The sequence below is a fragment of the Ovis aries genome, chromosome 20, assembly GCF_016772045.2.
Source record: "Ovis aries strain OAR_USU_Benz2616 breed Rambouillet chromosome 20, ARS-UI_Ramb_v3.0, whole genome shotgun sequence".
Lineage (NCBI taxonomy): Eukaryota > Metazoa > Chordata > Mammalia > Artiodactyla > Bovidae > Ovis > Ovis aries.
This window is the reverse complement of record NC_056073.1, coordinates 16,182,992-16,202,257: the sequence shown is the minus strand read 5'-3', so window position 1 is coordinate 16,202,257 and position 19,266 is coordinate 16,182,992. Positions and strand designations below refer to the sequence as shown.

Genomic DNA, 19,266 nt, shown 5'->3' with positions numbered 1-19,266 from the left:
CCACAACACACCTGACTAGGGATTTTCTTCTTTCATTGACAATCACTGGGTTAACTAGTCTTAAGTCCAAGAAGGCTGAAAAAACTCAGGACCAGAAAAGTCCCTCCTCGATGAAGAGGATAACTGCAACTCCACTTTCCCTCAGCCTCTCCTAGGGACTCCAGCTCTAGGGGGAAGGAAATACAGCTGATGTGACAATTAGCCAGAACCAGCCCTGGAAAGGACCTTAAGGGTAGCAAATGATACCTCTACCTTCTCACTCCATTTTCTCCTATCTGGCAGGGATTTTCCACTTTCTCTTCCCTTTCAAGCTAGTCTACTCTTTCAGAAGTATAGATGAGGACTTCCCTTGTGGTTAAGAATCTGTCTGCCAAGGTAGGGGACGTGGGTTTAATCCCTAGTCTGGGAAGATCCTACATGCCACCGGGCAACTGAGCCCAAGTGCCACAATTATTGAGCTCATGTGCTGCAACTACTGAAGACCGTGGGCCCTAGAGCTCGTCCTCTGCAATAAGAGAACTCACTGCAAAGAGAAGCCCACGCATTGCAACAAAGAATAGCCCCTGCTCGCCACAACTAGAGAAAGCCTGCAAGAAGCAACTAAGACCCAGTGCAGCCAAAAATTGATTTTTAAAAAAGTACAGATGATGTTAGGGATTTATATCTTTCATGTAAATATGTGTTAATTGTACATCTCTCAAATCCAAATGGCTTATGAGAATATGAAAAGGTGCTGAACCTCGCTAGAAATTAAGGTAGTGAGAAATTTATAATAAAAATGAAATATTATTTCATACTCATCAGATTGGCAAAAATCTAAAACTTCAACAATATCAAATGTTGGAAAAGAGTATTGAAATTGGTACAACCACTTTGGGGAGCAATTTGATTTTATCTATTAAGATCGGAAATGCTCTGATTCCTATATCCCACAAAATCGACTCTTTGGTCTGTACCTTAGAGAAACACAATTTGATTGCACCAGAAGACATATATGTTTGTGGCAGCATTACTTTTAAGAGTGAAAAACTAAATCAACTGGAGACATTTAAATGTCATTAATAGAAGATCAGATTCATATATCATCAGGTATTCATAGAAGGGAATATTATACAGCAATTACAATGATGAATCACAGCTTTGGGTCTGCATAGTGATAAATCTTAAAAACAATTCAGGAAAGCTAATTGCAGGGTATGTAGAGTGTGACACCATTTAAATAGTTTAAAAACCTGCAAAATAGTGCCATATATTGTTTACAGATACATGAATATGCAGTTAAAGCATAAAACATGTACAAGAATGATTAATGATTCATGATCTTGGTTATTTCTGAAGGAGAAAGAAGAATGAGATTGGAAAGAGGACATGCAAAAAGCTCTCAGTTGAATCTGCAATGCTTTTGTTTCCCAAAAAAATATCTGAAGGAAATGTGGCCAACTGTTAAGATTTAATTTGCTATAGATGGTGCTGGTGCTGGATATACCAGGTACTTATTATATCTTTTACATATTTTGATGAGAAATATACTATAATAAAAATAATGTTAACAAGTGATGCATCTCTAGGGTTGCTTGTATTCTTGATTTAGCAGATTCTTTCCGACCTTCTGGGACAGAGAACTCAATAATGAATAAGATACATTCCCCCCCAATCTTAGATTGTGGTTCTTTAATTTTATTGTGCGTCAGAATCACCTGGAAGGCTTGTTAAAACACACACTGCTGGGCCCACCCCCAGGGTTTCTGCTTCAGTAGGTCTAGGATGGGCCTTGAGAATTTGCATTTCTAGCAAGTCCCCAGATGATGTTGTGGGTTTGGGGACCTCATGTCTCCTGACATTGTTTGAATACCATCGCAAGAGGACTTTATTCCTGCTATAAGAATTCCAAGAAGTGACGGCAGAAGTATTTTCTGGACCACATGCTTGGCCAGGTCTCTAAAGGCACAGTTCTGCTACCTGCTCTGGGTCACAAGTGACACATCTTCCTGGCTTCTCGAGAAATGTCATGGCATCCCTGTAACCCCATCTTACTTGTGGCTGTGTATATTTCAACATATTCCATTAAAATTTTAGCTCCTCTATACATCTTATTTGGTGTACACCTTATACAAAATACCAGTAGTAGTTACTCTCCAATATTGGAATTATGGTTAATTTTTAAATCTTTTTTGCTTGTCTGTATCATCTAACATTTCCATAATGAACATTTCCATCATGGACAAGTATTAATTACATAATAAGGATATTAAAATAAAATAAATATATATATCAAATTGTGTTAGGCTCTGTGATGTGGGCGGAGTTTCTAAGAAGTAATACAGATATAGACTTGCCTTCAAGAGATTTATGATCTTGTTCATACATACATTGGAAAAACATTTCATAAAACAAAGTATTCAGGAAACAGTGTTCACTGAGAACTAAAAGTACAGTTGGCAAGTACTTTGGAAGGAAACAATTACCAGGTTGAGTGAACCTAGAAGTGTTTGTGCCCAGCCTTGGATGATAAATGTGCCAGAGCCTAAGCAGAGGGCAAGGAAGGATTGAAGGGTCTTTGCAAATCCCCAGGCTATATACAGGTACTCAGTGAACACTGTGAAGAATTGAACACTTACTGAATTCATACAGCAACTGCACTCTGGCACACGTATACATGCAGCCACATAATAGTGGCTCATACCCAAGACACATAAACTGAAACCAAAATTAATTTCACTGTGGGTTCATGACAAGTCAGGTATGGGAGAAAATGTCTTTTTCTTCTTTTACATGATTTCTGCCTTGATGACTACATCCCTAAAGTGCATCTGTGAATTCGTAAAGAAAGACCCATATGAACTGGACGCACCTCTTCCTGGATGTGTTCTCCTCCCCTTTTGCTCTGAATTAAGATTGAGGAGTTCGTCGTGGATTATTGCTCTTCTAGTTTCTCTGTTCAAAACCATACTTACCCTAAAGGAGTGTCTCTTCTTTATATTTGGGTTGTTTATATTTTCCTCTGTGTTAAAAAAGCCTGCACCACATCTACTTTATCCATTCATCTGTTGTTGGACATTTAGCTTGTTTCCATGTCCTGGCTATTGTAAACAGCGTTGCAGTGCCAACTGGGGTGCAAACAGATAGCTACTGGGAATCTGCTGCATAGTACAGGGAACACAATTGGGTGCTCTGTGATGACCTAGAGCATGGGAGTGGGGAGAAGTTCCAAAAGAGAAGGGCTATATGGATAGCATATATATATCATGATGCATATATCACTCTGCCGTACATCACAAACTAACCCAACATTGTGAAACAATTTTACTCCAATAAAAATAAAGTCTTCCCAGGTGGTACAGTGGGAAAGAATTCACCTGACAATATAGGAGGCACAGGAGATGCAGGTTTGATCCCTGGGTGGGAAAGATCTCCTGGGAGTAGGAAACTGCAACCCACTCCAGCATTCTTGCCTGGAAAATCCCATGGACATTGGAGCCTAGTGAGCTAGCATCCAAGGGGTTGCAAAGAGTTGGACACAACTGAGCACACACACACAAACATAAAAATAAAATAAAACAGACCAAACAAAAAAGCCTGAAGGCATCTACTTTTGGACAAGATAAAACAACAGGATCCAAATCTATCCTTCTGCCTTCAACAACTACAAAAGCAGATTAAAATATACGAAAAAATAAGTGCTGGGGTAGAAGGAGGGCCTGGACGGAGGAGGTACATGAGGAAACTTTTGAGGGTGATGAATATATTCACTATCTTGATTATACTGATGCTTTTATAAAACTTAGATTGTATACTTCAAATACAAGTTTGTCAATTTTATCTAAATAAAACTGTTTAAAAAGCACTGGGAAAAAAAAAAAAACAAAACACCCAGCCTGGAAGCACAGGTCCATAAAACAAACAAACAAACAAAACAATAAAATCTCCTATGCTATTCCTTGGGTAGTTTCCATTTCTTTTAGCAAATTTTAAAAATTACTGTTAAGCAGAGGTGAAAAATACTCCTATGCTATTTAATTGAATAATCTCCCCTCTTTTTATAAGATCTGTTAAGCACTGGGATGCTAATAAAGTTAAAGCTCCTGGACGTTCACTTGTAGAGTCCTTTCCAAAGTTCTATAGCTAATTTTCTGTTTGTAATTGTGTTTTCTCTTTTTAAGAGGCCCCAAATTGTATTGTATAATATAAGATTCAGGCTCCATGAAACCTGGAGGCAACTCTATTTTTCCCCACACCATGCAGCTTGTGAGATCTTAGTTCCTCCACCACGGACTGAATCTGCCCCCGGGCAGTGAAAGTAGAGTCCTAATGACTGGGCAGACAGGGAATTCCCCAACCCTACTTTTTAAAAAAAGAAAAAAGATTTTATTATAGAGCAACATCCAGAGTCCAGATTCAGCTGCCGAAGAGACCATGTTATGACCGTGTTATGCTGCGGGTACTTGTGGGCACAGCAGGCATCCATGGCTTCCCTCCCTTCTCTTTGGAGTGGGGATGGTAATGGTGGGCAGGGGTTCTTAAGGGTCCCTCTTACCACTTGGGTCTCAAGGCAGCATGATCTTCACTTTGATGCCCAGCACACCCTGTCTGAGCAGCATATGGCGCCAGCTGGTGTCTGCGTAGGAGTTAACAGGGTCTCCACTGTGGATCATCAGTCCATCCATAACTTCGTGGATTTAACCCTCTGTCCTCAGTTTCACAGGCACTACAACCTAGCAGCCTTGGCCCCACTTCATGATGACCCATAGCACACTCCAGCAAGCCCTCCTAGAAGTGTGTGCTGCAGACTCTGCTGGGGCAATGGCTCACGGAGTTCTCCTGTCTGCCTTTCCCCCATAAAGTTCTACAAGGCCCTCAGGGAAGCAAAACCTCTTCTGAAGCACAGCAGTTAATTCCTAAATCCACTGGCTTTTCTCACCAATAACATTCTGTGTCCAGGGGACCAAGATAATGATTTCTGTCCTGGTTGGTTGAAGTCGGACTTCACCAGAGGTGTCATCTTTGGCCAGTACCCAAGTTAGAGGCTTGTTCAGTTCAGCCTTGAGGATGCCATCAGAGACCTCTTGGACACTGGCACTGCTATCTTGCCACCTGGTGCCATCTTAAGGAATAGCCCAGTGCTGCTGTTAAATGACCTAAGGAGTATGATGTGAGGAAACTGGTCCCATTGCCATTGCAAATGGAACACAAACACGCAAAGAACTTTTAGGACTGGGGTGGTCTAGAGCATCATTCTCTCCTGGGATAAGCCTCTGTGAACTTGGTAACAGCCGCTGAGGAGCTGTGAATAATATTTCAGACTTCTTCACTTGCTTTCTCATCAACAGGTCGATCTAGAGGGACCCAAGTGTGATGGAGAAAAAATGACCCAATAAATGTAATTCAGCTTCAGCAGCTTCAGAATTCCAGTTTCCTGCCACCCTCAATGGCACTCAAGAATTGAGCAAGCAAAGTAGGCTTTGCCTTGGGTGCTCTTTGTGACTCTGCAATGGAGAATTTTGGTTCCAACCCCTTCAGAGCGGGTGTCCTGAAATGATCATGGAAATAGGATCTTTTACTACATTTTGGGCCACGTTTCACACTGTTCCTTAGTAAAATATCCCTGCTCTTCTTCTGTGAAAGAGAACTTTGGAACTTTTTTCTGTGAACCGCACCCCACTTTTCCCTGAGTGCAAGCTTGGTGCCTTCTTCCTGGAATTGCCTTTGGATATCTATCTAGTGCTGAGTGAAATCGTCTTCCCTCAACCTGAGCACGTAAGATATAACTGTTCTCAAAGCTTTTAGGAGTTTAGACCCTGACTCCTCTAACCATGTGATCTTGGGTAAGTGATAATTTTTCGGAGCAGAGAGTCCCCAAATAATGATTCATTTTCCACACTCATATGTGTTAATTTTATAATTAAAATATTTTATGATGTCTATAACAATTCCTACTGATGGCCTGGAGTTGGCGTGAAACTTAACTAAGATAATATATGTAAATATGTTTCATAAGCTAAAAATGCTGTACAAACATAAGGTACCGGCACAGACAATGTTTCAAATATTTAATGACCGGTAGGTGCTGGCCTTGACCAATCAGAATAGTCTTCAATCACAGCACTGGAGCTCAGTCCGGTAGGCTTCCTAATGGGCCAAATGTTAACTCTTTAGTCACTAAATTAAAGGAAGGTTTGCTGTTTCCTGAAGGAGACGCTGAGGTAATAGCAGCCTAATGGAAGGCGACTCAGGGAGGTAGCAACTATGTTCTTTGTCAGATTCTTTTCCCTTATAGGTTTACAGGATACTGAATATAGTTCCCTGTGCTATCGAGTAGGTCCTTGTCGGTTACCTGTTTTATGTATAGTAGTGTATGTCTGTTAATGCCAGCCTCCTAATTCATCCCTCCTCCCTTTCCTTTTGGTAGCCATAAATTTGTTTTCTATGTCTGTGAGTCTCTTTCTGTTTTATAAATATGTTCATGTCTATTTTTTTTTGTTAAGATACCACATATAAGCAATACCATGTGATATTTGTCCTTCTCTGCCTTACTTAGTTCACTTATTATGATAATCTCTAGGTTCATCCTTGTTGCTGGAAATGACCTTAGTTCATTCTTTCTTATGACTGAGTATTCCACATCTTCTTTATTCATTAATTTGTCAATGGTTATCTAGGTGTTTCTGTGTCTTGGCTATCGTAAATAATGCTGCAATGAACATTGGGATGCACGCATCTTATAAAATATTTTTGAAGGAAAATGAAGCACAACACATAAAATTTTGTGGGATGAAATTAAATCAGTTCTTAAGGGGAAATTTATAGCATTATAAATTAGCTTATATTAGAAAAGAAGAAAGGTCTTAAATCAACAGACCAAGCATCCATCTTAAGAAACCAAGAAAAGCAAAGTAAGCCAAATGAAGGTGGAAGGAAGGAAATAATAAGGAGAGGAAAAAAAGCCACTTAAAACTGAAAAATGATAAAGAAAATCAGTAAAATCAAAAGCTGGTTCTTTGAAAAGATCAGTGAAATAAAAGTACCCATTTCCTTCTTCAGAAAAAAGTACTATTAATAACAATTAAAAATAGAAAAGACACAAATTACCGATGTCATTAAAGACCTCAGAGATGTTAAAAAAAAAAAGTACTCTAAACAACCCTATGCACATAAATTCAATAACTTAGATGAAATGGACCAATTCCTTAAAAGCCACAAAATTCCAAAACTCACCCAAAGAAGAAATAGGTAACATATGTATTAAAGAAATAGAATCCACAGGTGAAAACCTTAAAAACAAACAAACTTCCAGGCCCAACGGCTTCACTGGTAAATTCTATCAAACTTTAAAAAAACAAATAGCACTATTTCTATACAATCTCTTCCAGCAAACAGAAGGGAAGGGAAAGGAACACTTCCCAACCTATTTTATGAGGCTAGAATTGCCTTGATACCAAAAAAAAAAACTAGACAAAGACAGTACAAGGAGAGAAAATTATAGACCACTATCCCTCATGAACAGTACACAAAAATCTTGAAACAGCAACAACAACAACAACAAAAACAAGTAGAAGATCAAATCTAGCAATATATAAAAAGACTACTACTCCATGACCAAGTGGGATTTATCTTAGACATGCATACTGGCTCCAAATATAAAAATCAATCAGTGTAATTCACCATATTAAAAAACTAAAGAGGAAACATGACTCTAGTATATCCAACAATGCAGAAAAAGCATTTGAAGTCATCCAGCATCCATTCATGATAAAAACTCTCAGCGATATAGAAATAGAAGGAAATTTCCTTAATTTGATAAAGGCCTTCTACAAAATACCTACAGTTAATGTAACGTTTAATGGTGAAATACTGAATGCTGTCCCCTAATATCAGGAACAAAGCAAAGATGTCCTCTCATCACTCCTATTCAATGTAATACAGGAAGTCCTAGTCAGTGCAATAAGTCAGAGAAAGAAAGTAGCAATAAAAGGCATACAAAAGCACATGAAAGAAAATATGGCCTTTCCGGCAGTGACGACCTCCCCATGAGAACGAGACTTTTGCAAAGGATCACCTTCATCCTCTCCAGAAGTGGAGAAGAAAAAACACAAAAAGAAGCGCTTGGTGCAGAGCTCCGATTTTGTATTTCTTGGATGTAAAATGCCCAGGATGCTATAAAATCACTGCTATCTTTAGCCACACACAAATCATAGTTTGGTTGCTCTATTGTCCTCTGCCAGCCTATAGGATGAAAAGCAAGGTTTACAGAAGGATGCTTCTTCAGATGGAAGCAGCACTTAAAATACCCTGTATCAGGATGAATGGGAAACCATCCCAATAAACACATTTTGGATACAGAAAAAATAAAGAATATTGTGTATTTATAGATGACATGATTTTCTACACAGACAATCCCAAGTAATTTACTAAAAACTCTTAGATTAACAAATGAAGGGACTTCCCCTGGTGGTCCAGTGGCTAAGACTCTGAGTTCTCAATGCTGAGGCCCTTGGTTTGATCCCTGGTGGGGGAACTAGATCCCACATGCCACAAAAGACCCTATGCAGCCAAATAAATAAATAAAAATAAATATAAAAAAAAATGAAGTTAGCACGACTATAAGAGATAAGGCTAATTCATAAAATGATTATATTTCTATATGCTTAAACAATTCAGAAATCAAAATTCAAGATATATTTCATTTAAAAATTTTAAAGGAGAAATACTTAAATATAAATTTAACAAAACTTGTTCAGGATCTGAATGCTGACAACTATAAACACTAAAGAAAGATATCAAAGGACATAAATAAATGGAGAAACATACTGGATTCATGGATTGGAAAAAACATTGAACATGCCAATTTTCTCCAAAAACATCAATAGATTTAATACAATTCCAATCAAAAGTCTAATCAAAAGTAAAATTTCTGCAGATATAGACAAGCTGGTTCTTACATTTATTTGGAAAGGGGAAGGGAGCAGAATAGCCAACACAATTTTGAAAAAGAAGGATCAAGTGGGAGAAATCAGTCTACTCAGTTTTAAAACTTACTATAAAGGAAGAATAAGCAAGACGCTGTGGTGCTGGTGGAGGGATAGAGGCAGAGACCAATGGATCAGTCTATATCAAACAACTGAGTCAGAAAATGTGAATTATTGACAAAGGTAAAAATGCAATTAAATGGTTAAAAGGTAGCCTATTCAACATATGATGTTGGAATAACTGAACATCCAAATGCAAAAGTATGCCACAAAAATCTAAAGACAAAAAAAGCTTGACCTCACTCTCACACTTCATTGAAAAAGAGATCATAGATGTAAAGTGTAAAACTATAAAACTTTCACAAGAAAACAGAGTAGAAACTGTTCATGACTTGGGATCAGGGAGCTTTCTTAGACTTGATATCAAAAGCACAACCCAGAAAAGAAAAAAATGGACAAATTGGACTTTATTAAAATGAAAACCTTTTGCTTTGTGAAAGACATCAAGAGAATGGAAAGCTATAGATGTGGGGGAAAATATTTTCAAATCATATACCCAACAAAGGACTTGTATCTAGAAAAATTCTCAAAACTCAATAGTAGGAAAGCAAACAACCCAATTAAAAATGAGGAGAACATCTTGTTACAGTTTAATTCTTATAATCCTTAAAACAAAAGTTGTTGTTTAGTTGCTAAGTCATGTCTGATTCTCTGTTACTGCGTGGACTGTGGCCTGCCAGGCTCCTCCATACCTATCATTTATTTATGCATCTATTTTTGGCTGTTCTGGATCTTCATTGCTGTGTGCCAGCTTTGTCTAGTTGTGGTGAGCTGGGGCTACTCTCCAGTTGCGGTGCTTCGGCTGCCTGTTGTGGTGGCTTCTCTTGTGGAGCATGGGCTTTAGGAGCATGGGCTTCAATAGTTGTGGCTTGAGGGCTCTAGAGCACAGATGAAGTAGTTATGTCACATGGGCTTAGCTGCTCGACAGCATATGGGATCTTCCTGGAACAGGGATCAAACCAGTGTCCCCTGCATTGCAAGGCAGATTCTTAACCACTGCACCACCAGGAAAGCCCCCAAAGATACCTATCTTGATAGGAAATGATGACTGATGCCTTTCGTTTGGTTTCAATGCCATTTTAAAATATAGTGCTTTCTGGATAATTTACATTACTGTAGGTGGGAACAAAACTAATTGAGGCTTAAAATTAATTCTGTTTAATATTAATATTACAGGAAAAGTGTAAGTAAGCACTTTATTCACTCCATTTTTATTTACGTGATCAGCTCTTTTAGAAAACTTTCCTTGCCCCTTAAATATGAATTCCATATTCCTTCCACTGTGCTTTGCCCAGTTCCTGTGCATATCTTTATCACAGTACCTTTCTTATTTTACAGTATTAACCTGTCTCCTGAGGGTAGCTTTCACTTTATTTCCAAGCCCTAGCATAGTAACTGGCAGGTAGTAACCACTCAGTGTGTTTGTTGAATAACTAAAGACATGTAAAGAAAAAGTAAAATTATTGATGAAATAATTAAATGGCAACAACCAAAAATTCTGATAATATTACCATGCTTTTAGAATGGTCCCTGATCTATAGTAAGTCCTCAATACATGTTCATTTATTAAAAAAATATTAGTTAGAAAACTACAATGCATGAAGCACTGTTATAGTTGATGGGTAAATCACATGCATTTTAGATCATAAATTAAAGGAAAAAAGCACAGACCAAAATCCCTACCCTAATGGGATTTACATTTCAATAGGAGAGACAAACAAGTAAAATAAATTGATGAAATATGTAGTTTGTTAGATGGCAAAAAAAGGCAAAAGACAAATATCTTTGTACTTTACCTTAGAGGAAATAAGCACGTGAAAAGATGTCAATGTGATCAGCCATTAGGAAAATGCAAATTAAAGCCATATTGAGATACTATTGGGTTTCCCTTGTGGCTCAGCTGGTAAAGAACCTGCCCGCGATACAGGAGACCTGGGTTTGATCCCTAGGCTGGGAAGATCCCCTGGAGAAGGGAAAGGCTGCCTACTCCCGTATTCTGGCCTGGAGAACTCCATGGACTGTATAGTCCATGGGGTCGCCAAGAGTCAGACATGAGTGAGTGCCTTTCACTTTCACTTTTCACTGAGATCTTATTATATAGCTCTTAGGATGAAAAAAACATCAGTAGCGACAAAAGCCTGGCAGTATCTACTGACGGCAAGGCTGTGGAGCAACTGGAACTCTCATTTATTGCTGGGAATATAAAATGATTCTCAGGAATACAATTTGCCTGTGAAACACATACTTATCATGTGATATGGTATGATAGCACTCTTAAGTATGTACCTTAGAGAAATGAATTCTATGTCCACCCCAAAACCTGCACATGAATGTTTACATCTGCTTTATTCTAATCATCCCCAAACCGTGAAGGCAACCCCCAAAATCCTCCAATGGGGGAATAAAGTGAGTATATTCATATTCTTTAGCATTAAGATACTATTTAGCAATAAATATTGCTAGTAGAGTATGAATACAACCGAGCAATGAAAAGGAATGAACTATTATTATTATATGTAGTAATATGAATGAGTCTTAAAGACATTGCTGCTACTGCTAAGTCGCATCAGTCGTGTCCAGCTCTGTGCGACCCCATAGACGGCAGCCCACCAGGCTCCCCCCGTCCCTGGGATTCTCCAGGCAAGAACACTGGAGTGGGTTGCCATTTCCTTCTCCAATGCATGAAAGTGAAAAGTGAAAGTGAAGTCGCTCAGTTGTGTCTGACTCTTAGCAACCTCATGGACTGTAGCCTACCAGGCTCCTTCATCCATAGGATTTCCCAGGCAAGAGTACTGGAATTGGGTGCCATTGCCTTCTCCACTTAAAGACATTATGTGGAGTCAAAGAAGCCAGTCTCAAAAGACTCTATGTGTTTTGATTCCATTTCTATGACATTTAGGAAAAAGGCCAAGTGAAGGAGTCATGGAGAACAGACCACTACTTTCCAGGGGTTATAATGAGGGGACAGTGGAACTCTAAAGGGATTTTTTAGTGTGAAGAGGATAGAACCATCTTTATCTTGATTGTGATGATGTTTACACATAGAATACACACACATACACTCATCAATTATACTTACTAGATGTTGATTTTAAAAAAGAAAGAAAAGCCTATTCCTAGGTAGGACCTCTGACTTCATCTGAAAGAGACAGTTTGCCAAAATTCTGTGCTTCTCAACTCAATTCCAAAGGAGAAAATAAATATTAAGTCAATAAATAGATTAAAAAAACAATAACAGCAAGAAAAAAAAACCCCAAACCACACCTTCTATATGCAGGTTCAGCAACTCAAAGTCAGAGTTAATTTACTAGGTAATTATCCTACTTATTGTTGGCTTAAAACTCAACATTCAAAAACCTAAAATCATGGCATCCAGTACCATCACTTCATGGCAAATAGATGGGGAAACAGTGACAGACTTTATTTTTGGGGGCTCCAAAATCACTGCAGATGGTGACTGCAGCCATGAAATTAAAAGATTCTTGCTCCTTGGAAGAAAAGCTATGACCAACCTAGACAGCATATTAAAAAGCAGAGACATTACTTTGCCAACAAAGGTCCGTCTAGTCAAAGCTATGGTTTTTCCAGTAGTCAGTCACGTATGGATGTGAGTTGGACTGTAAAGAAAGCTGAACGCTGAAGAACTGATGCTTTTGAATTGTTGTGTTGGAGAAGACTCTTAAGAGTACCTTGGACTGCAAGGATATCCAACCAGTCCATCCTAAAGGAAATCAGTCCTGAATATTCACTGGAAGGACTGATGTTGAAGCTGAAGCTCCAATACTTTGGCCACCTGATGCGAAGAGCTGACTCATTGGAAAAGACCCTGATGCTGGGAAAGATTGAAGGCAGGAGGAGAAGGGGATGACAGAAGATGAGGTGGTTGGATGGCATCACTGACTTGATGGACATGGGTTTGAGCAAGCTCTGGGAGTTGGTGATGGACAGGGAAGCCTAGTGTGTTTCAGTCCATGGGGTCGCAGAGTCGGACACGACTGAGCAACTGAACTGAATTGAATTATCCTACACAACCATACAATCATGCTTCAGGTTATTAGAGCAACGGGTTGAACTGAAAAAACTAGATAGGGGTGCTTTCTGATGTGATATTGTTACCATTCAGAGGTTTACTGTGTTGTTTTTCTTCTTTGACTTAATTTCATTTTCTATTTCAGGCTGGATTTATTGATAAGCACTCTGAGGCTATTTTTGTAAAAAAAAAAAAAGTGTGTATTAAGAGTTCACTGCTGCTGCTGCTGTTAAGTCACTTCAATCGTGTCTGACTCTGTGCGACCCCACGGACTGCAGCCTACCAGGCTCCTCCACCCATGGGATTTTCCAGGCAAGAGCACTGGAGTGGGTTGCCATTGCCTTCTCCGTAAGAGTTCACAGTGGGTTACAAATGATGTTTTCTTCTTGCCTCCCATTGTTTTTTTTTTAAATTCTGTAATGAACATGTATTATTTTATAAACCAATAACCTAAATAAATTATAAGAACCGAAGTCAACTGCTAACTGGAGTATCTCCCACATAGAAACATTTGTGGACCATGTTTTAATTTATAGGCAAGAATGGGCTTAGTTACTCTAGGTATGATATCTAGTGGTTGTAAAATGCGTGCTTCTAAAAGGGTTTCAGAGTTTCCTTAAAAGGTTGTGTAGACAATTTGGCAGTTCCTCAAAAAGTTAAACAGAATTACCATATGACCCAGCAATTCCACTCCTATGTGTATACCCAAAAGAACTGAAAATAGGTGTTCAAATAAGTAGGGCTTCCCTGGTAGCTCAGCTGGTAAAGAATCCGCCTGCAGTGTAAGAGACCCCGGTTCAATTCCTGGGTTGGGAAGATCCCCTGGAGAAGGGATAGGCTACCCACTTCAATATTCTTGGACGTCCCTTGTGGCTCAGCTGGTAAAGAATCCACCTGCAATGGGGGAGGCCTGGATTCAAGTGAATACATATACACTCACTTTCACTACAGCATTGTTTACAATTCCCAAAAGCTGGAAACAACTCACATGTCATCAACTGATGAACTGATTAAAAAATATTAATACCCACATAAGGGGATATCACCCAGCCATAAGAAAGAATGAAGTATTGACACATGCTACATCATGAATTCACCTTGAAAACATTGCTATGTGAAAGCAGCTGAACAGAAAAGGTCACGTTTTGTATGATTCCATTTATATGAAATATCCAAAATAGGTAAACCTAAAGACAGAAGGCAGATAAGTGGTTGCAAGGCCCTACAGCAAAGGAAGGATGGGGAGTGACTGCTTAACGTGTATTGTTTCCCTCTGGGGTGATAAAAATGTTTGGAACTAGATAGATGTCATGATAATACAACTCTGTGAATGCATTACATGTCACTGAATTATGTTCTTTAAAATGCTTAATTCTGTGTTCTGTGACTCTTACCTCAATTTTTAAAAAAGAGATGAAGTGTGTCCCTGCAGTCTTATTTACATTTGCAGCAAAAATCTTTGTTTTTCAAGGAAATTATAAAGGATAAATTTAGTTTAGCCCATATCTGAATAGTTAAGAACTCTGAGTGGCATGAGATTTAATCAGTGATATGCACTTTTTTGAAAGTGATCTGAATAGTCTAAAAATGTTCAGAGGAATTGAGTAGTGGGAATGGTTACAAATCAGCATAACGAACTCCCTTTGTACAAGCTATTCATGTGTGAAAAGAATCTCTTGAACCCTAGTGGTCCTTGCAATTCTTGGGATCCAGTGCCTGTCAAAGGTACCTTTTTTTGTTGTGATATTGGTTTAAGCGTGAGAGAAGTAAAGGTGAGGTGTTACCTACCAAATTAGACTTTGGGGCCTGGGATGTTTCTAAAACTTTTGAAATCTTAGGCTTCTCTCCACTTAACGATGGTTCTTTCAAACATCTGATTTTTAAAAAAATTCTTGGACTACCTCGTTTTTCCTTTGAAAGTACATAAGACCCTCTTCACGATGCCTAGCAAATGACTATCCTTTTAAAAAAATCAACACAAAGTCATTAACTGAAACTCACTGTTCGAATTTTCCATTTCCGTGTTATTTACTCTTAACCATGATCCTGAAAATTTCAGAGAGAAGTCCTGAGCTGGCTATTTTCTGCCCTCTCCAAACTCACTCTTACTTTCTCCCAGCATATCCTATGCCCCGGCAGGCTGACCTATACGGATTTCAATAGGCTCCAGAGCCTCTGACTTCCTGTAGGGTTCAGCCAATGGGAGGCACGTGCTGGAGGTCAGAGGGCAGGGGCAGAGAGCGTTCTTTGCAGGCTGCTGGTTGATTGTGGGTGTGTTCTTCTGTGTTGTGTTCTTACAGGAGACAGTCACTAGTGTTGTGTAACCCTCTCACACATGACTTCAGCAACAGCCTTCCCTGTATTCAAGATATTTCTCTCTCTTGCCCTTTCTGACTTACGGGTTTGTTTAAGGTTCCACACTGCGTTTAGTCCTCTAGTGCCATGCTGTCTGTTGCTGGTTTCCCTCAGCCCTGCACAAGCAAAGTCGTTCAGTCGTGTCCGACTCTGTGCTACCCCAGGGACTGTAGCCTACGAGGTTCCTCCATCCATGGAATTTTCCAGGAAAGAATACTGGAGTGGGTTGCCATTTCCTTCTCCAGGGGATTTTCCTGACCCTGGGATTGAACCCGGGTCTCCAGCATTGCAAGCAGAGGATTTTACCATCTGAGCCCTCGGGTCCAGAGCAAAATGAAAACGCAGAACTTTTCGTTCAAAAACCACAGTGAATTTCAAGATGGCGACCACCATTGCTATCTTGATTGAACAGTGCCGGGACCTTCTAAGTGCGAGGACTTGTGTGACTACGCAAGCTGCATATACACGAAGCCCACCCTGACTCACACTATTTTAAACAGTTCTTACCCGAAATGCTCCTCTGTTACCTGTTGAAGTGTGCTGGCCAGGTTAATTTTCTAATATCAGGTCTTAAGTGTTCTTTCCCATTAAAAAAAAAAAAAAAAATTGTGACTCCGTTAGGGGTTCTGGAAAAGTAGTTGTGATCTATACTTAGATTTAAAAACTGTGCAGTTTAAAATTTTTTTAGTAGATTTGCATCTCCAGTAGGAAATTCACTTACTTTTTCTTCCTCAACATTATACCAAAAAAAGCCACTCATTTGCGAACCAGCGGGGCCACCACCATAACCCTTGAGTCTGACTCACCGTGGCCTGGTACCCTAGCTGAAATGTGTGACTCCCAAGCATGCCTTCCAGGCAGGTGCAGGAATTTTTAGCAGTAGTTTCAACCAATGTGTTGCTTTTGTGTGTGTGTGTGTGTGTGTGTGTGTGTGTGTGTGTGTGTGGTTTTTTGTTTTTTTGTTTTTTTCTTTTGGTACCAGATACAGAATCTACCAAATATGCTAGCTTTTTCTCCTCTCTCTTGGAAACAAGACTTAAACTGAGAACCTTCTCATAGTCTGGAACCTATTTTCTGTCTCTGGCTAGAGACTTGACTGAGATAGCGATCTCTTAGTATTACTAAATAAACACCAGTTAGGCCTCCTGTCTTGAGTAAGGCCTGCTCTCTCAACACCTTCTTTAACAGACTTGGGGGTTAAGGTGACAGTCAACATATCATGCTATCTTATTAGTTTCAAAATGGGGGTCCCATAAGCCCTCTTGTGCCAGGACTTTTTGCTTTTGTTGCTTTGGTGGCAAACAAACATGAGTTTCAGAAATACTCTACAACTCTTGTGTTTCACTGCTTGAACTTGCCACAGGCTTTTTTGCCCTTGACCACTGAGCCTTCTTCAACAACTGGGAGTTACATCCATCACTCGTTTCTTTTTTTTTTTTTTTGCTTTTTATTTTGTAGTATAATCTACAAAGTAGATTATAATCGGGGTATAGCCGATTAAGAACGTTGTGATAGTTTCAGATGAAGAGTGAAGGGACTCAGCCATATATATACATGTATCCATTCTCCTTCAAATTCCCTCCTGTCCAGGCTGCTAGGTAACACTGAGCAGAGTTCCCTGTGTTATACAGTAGGTCTTTGTTAGTTATCCGTTTTAATTATAGCAGTATCACTCATTTCTAAAGTACACTGATGGGTTCTACACACACAGTCCGTTGATTTGGTCATGTTGCATCTCAGAGCCTTGGATAGAGCAGGAAGCAGACGTGGGATTTCTGTGTTTTTCTCCCCATTTCTCCATGCCTCCAGTTTTCCCAGTTTTTATTCTTTAAAAAAAAATTTTGGCCATGCATTCTGCATGTGGGATCTTAGCTCCCAATAAGGGATCAAACCCAAGCCTCATGCATTGGAGCATAGAGCCCTAACCATTGAACCGCCAGGGAAGTCTCAGTTTTTAATAAACTCTCCTGAACAGTCACCTTTAATATAAAGTATTATACAGAAAAGTTCACTTCTTTGAAGATTTACCAAATATATTGTCTCATCTTTTCTCTGAAATGCAAATTTTCTCTCAAGAACAAACTTTCATTTCAAAAGGGGGTCATATTAAAAAAAATCCAACTGTTTAAATCCAGAGCACAGAAAAATTACTCCTAGAACAATACACAGAAAGTTCATTGGGCCTAAAACATTTCATTTGTTTGTGAATCGGCTACATTTCCATTCATTTGGGGTCTGTTCTTGAGCTAGGCAAATAACCAGTGTGGCCACAGAAATGAGCCTTCTCTTGTGAAAGCCTTGTAAACAACAGAATTGCTTAGACTTTTAGTCTGGATGGCTGGAAGGGCCTGAGAGGTCTTATACCCAAACTACAAATGAGGAAACTCAGAACAATATTTCTGGACTGGGTGACAGAACTGATGCACAGAGTTGAGAATTTTGCCCAAGGTATCAGATTCCTAATCCAGGAAGTTTTGAAGTGGCTCTATGGAGACACACAGTTTGGGGGAAAATTGGCCCCCCATTTTAATGTGCCTGCTCCTCCATCACCCATTCCTGCCACTTTCTTTCCTGTACATTGTTCTCTGTGTGGTTAAGTAGGGGAGGGTGCTTAACAATTACCTGTCTGCTTTGCTCTCTGTGATGTTCATTTCTGCCCCTTCCCTGGTTTACCTGCCGGACACAGGAGTTGCTCCAAATGTCTTATAGTAACAAAATTGCCATCTTTACCTATCTCCTATAAGCCAGTACTGTATTATCTCAACAATTAAAAAAAGTTCATAGTTACTGATAACCTTTCATAGTAATTAAATAAGCTTGATTATTTTAAATTCCAGTGCTTTAAAATAGTTATTTTAAAATTTATTTCAGACTTATTTGAAACATTCAGCAGAAGAAGGATAAACAGTATTATAGACAGTTCCACCAACTATCCAAACTTTGCTAATCTAATTGTATTTATTTTTTGGGTTTGGGAGAGAGGACTGGAGTATTTGAAAATAAATTCAAAACAACTTTCATCCTAAATTCTTCATTATGCATGAAAAGATAAGAACTCAAGAAAAAACATAACCACAGTACCATCATCAAGTCTAACAAAATGAATAATTTCTTGACATCTATATCAAGTCGACATTTTCTTTTCATGATTGTCTCAACAATGTCTTTTAAACAATTGGCTTATTCTAATCAGAGCCACACAAGATCTAAACATTTCATTTGGTTTACTATGCCTTTTAAAAGTCATTATTCACAGGCATTTGACTTTCACTTCATTTGACCAAGGAAGAATTGTATGGTCCCAGTTCATAGGTGGGTGAACTGGGGCTCAGAAAGGTTAAGAAATCTTTCCAGGTTCTCATTGCTTGGGGCATGACCCAGAATTTGAATTAAGATCTGCCTAAGGCTTCCCTGGTGGCTCAGGTGGTAAAGAATCCGCCTGCAACACAGGAGACCTAGGTTCAATCTCTGGGTGGGAAAGATCCCCTGGAGAAGGAAATGGCAACCCACTCCAGTATCCTTGCCCAGAGAATTCCATGGACAGAGGAGCCTGGTAGAGTATAGTCCGTGGGGTCGCAAGTCAGACACGACTGTGCGACTAATCACAATTTAAGTCCCCAAACTTTTTCACTCTTTCCCCTTCAGGCTACCAGGGTTTTTCCTGCATTGCAGAGAGGCAAAAGGCCTAGTGGTTAAGGGAGTGTTTGGGCTCAGGTTGGCCTGGATGCAAACTGGAGCAAGTTACATAATCTCTCTGATCCTCCACTTCTGTGTGCATCTGTAAAATAAGGTTAATGATGATGGTTTGGGGCTGATAAAATAGGAGAAAGCACATACAGAATTTAGCATAGTGCTAGG

The 19,266-nt window shown here is 39.3% G+C and overlaps 2 pseudogenes; one reads left to right on the top strand and one right to left on the bottom strand.

The window, feature by feature from the left end:
- Window positions 1–1,052: 1,052 nt before the first annotated feature.
- On the top strand, window positions 1,053–8,300 carry LOC114109726 (small ribosomal subunit protein eS27-like; annotated as a pseudogene).
- On the bottom strand, window positions 4,428–8,059 carry LOC101110629 (small ribosomal subunit protein uS3-like; annotated as a pseudogene).
- Window positions 8,301–19,266: the final 10,966 nt, after the last annotated feature.